Here is a 2,515-nt window from a genome sequence, read left to right as displayed (position 1 = left end):
TCTGTGATGTCATATCCCTCATTGTTATGTCATAGACGACTCTGTGATGGCATAGCCCACTCTGTGATGTTGCAGCCCAGTCTGCGATGTCACAGCCCAATCTGTGATGTCATAGGTTATTATGTGATGTCATAGCCTACTCTGTGAAGTCATAGCCCACTCTATTATGTCATAGCCCACTCTATGATGTTATAGCCTACTATGTGACGTCACAATACACTCTGTGATGTCATATCCCAATCTGTGATGTCATAGATTATTATGTGATGTCATAGCCTACTCTGTGATGTCACAGCCCAATCTGTGATGTCATAGCCCATTCTGTGATGTTATGACTCACTATGTGATGTTGTAGTCCACTTTGTGATGTCACAGCACTCCCTCTGATATCATAGCCCACTCTGTGATGTCATAGGTCACTATGTAAGTCATAATATACTCTGTGATGTCACAGCCCACTCTGTGATGTCATATCCCTCTCTGTTATGTCATAACACACTCTGTGATGTCATAGCCCACTCTGTGATGTCATAACCCACTCTGTTATGTCCTAACCCAACCTGTGATGTCAAAGCCCAGTCTGTGATGTTATAACCCACTCTGTGATATCATAACCCACTTTGTGATATCATAACTCACTCTGTGATTGCATAGCCCACTCTGTGATGTCATAGATTATTATCTGATGTCATTACCTATTTTGACATGTCATAGCCCAATCTATGATATCATGGCCCAATCTGTGATGTCATAATTCACTCTGTGATGTCATAACCCACTCTGTGATGTCATAGCCCAATCTGTGATGTCATAGCTTACTATGTCATGTCATAACCTACTCTGTGAGATCATAGCCCACTCTATGATGTCATAGCCCACTCTGTGATGTTATAGCCTACTATGTGACGTCATAATACACTCTGTTATTCTTTGTCCCACACTGTGATGTCATAACACACTCTGTGAGGTCGTAGCCAACAATGTGATGTCATACCCCACCCTGTGATGACATAGACCACTTTGTGATGTCATAGCCCAATCTGTGATGTCATAGCTTACTATGTGATGTCATAACCTTATCTGTGATATCATAGCCCACTCTATGATGTCATAGCCCACTCTGTGATGTTATAGCCTACTATATGACGTCATAATACACGCCGTGATGCTTTGTCCCACTCTGTGATGTCATAACACACTCTGTGATATCGTAGCCAAATAAGTGATGTCATAACGCACTGTGTGATGTCATAACTCACTCGGTGATGTCACAGCCCACTCTGTGATGTCATAGCCCACTCTGTGATGTCGTAGCTCACTCTGTGACATTATAGCCCTCTCTGTTATGTCCTAAAACACTCTGTGATGTCATAGCTTAATATGTGATGTCATAGCCCACTCTGTGATGTCATATCCCACTCTGTGATGTCATATCCCTTTTTGTTATGTCATAGATGACTCTGTGATGGCATAGCCCACTCTGTGATGTCATAGATTATTATGTGATGTCATAGCCTACTCTGTGAAGTCATAGCCCACTCTATGATGTCATAGCCCACTCTGTGATGTTATAGCCTACTATGTGATGCCACAATACACTCTGTGATGTCATATCCCAATCTGTGATGTCATAGATTATTATGTGATGTCATAGCCTACTCTGTGAAGTCATAGCCCACTCTATTATGTCATAGCCCGCTCTGTGATGTCATAGCTACTTATGTATGTCATATTATACTCTGTGATGTCACAGCCCAATCTGTGATGTCATAGCCCACTCTGTGATGTTATGACTCACTATGTGATGTTGTAGTCCACTTTGTGATGTCACAGCACTCCCTCTGATATCATAGCCCACTCTGTGGTGTCATAGGTCACTATGTAAGTCATAATATACTCTGTGATGTCACAGCCCACTCTGTGATGTCATATCCCTCTCTGTTATGTCATAACACACTCTGTGATGTCATAGCCCACTCTGTGATGTCATAACCACCTCTGTTATGTCCTAACCCAACCTGTGATGTCAAAGCCCAGTCTGTGATGTTATAACCCATACTGTGATATCATAACCCACTTTGTGATGTCATAACTCACTCTGTGATTGCATAGCCCACTCTGTGATGTCATAGATTATTATCTGATGTCATTACCTATTTTGACATGTCATAGCCCAATCTATGATATCATGGCCCAATCTGTGATGTCATAATTCACTCTGTGATGTCATAACCCACTATGTCATGTCATAGCCCACTCTGTGGTATCATAGCCCACTCTGTGATATCATAGATCACTCTGTGATGTCATAGGTCATTATGAATATCATAATATACTCTGTGATGTCACAACCCAATCTGGGATGTCATATCCCTCACTGTTATGTCATAACACACTCTGTGATGTCATACCCCACTCTGTTTTATCCTAGCCCATTCTCTGATGTCATCACACACTCTGTGATGTCATAGCCCACTCTGGAATGTCATTGCCCACTCTGTGATGTTGTAGCCCA

This window comes from Erithacus rubecula (genome assembly GCF_903797595.1).
Source record: "Erithacus rubecula genome assembly, contig: scaffold_204_arrow_ctg1, whole genome shotgun sequence".
NCBI lineage: Eukaryota > Metazoa > Chordata > Aves > Passeriformes > Muscicapidae > Erithacus > Erithacus rubecula.
The sequence above is the reverse complement of the archived record's forward strand: the minus strand, read 5'-3'. Positions refer to the sequence as shown.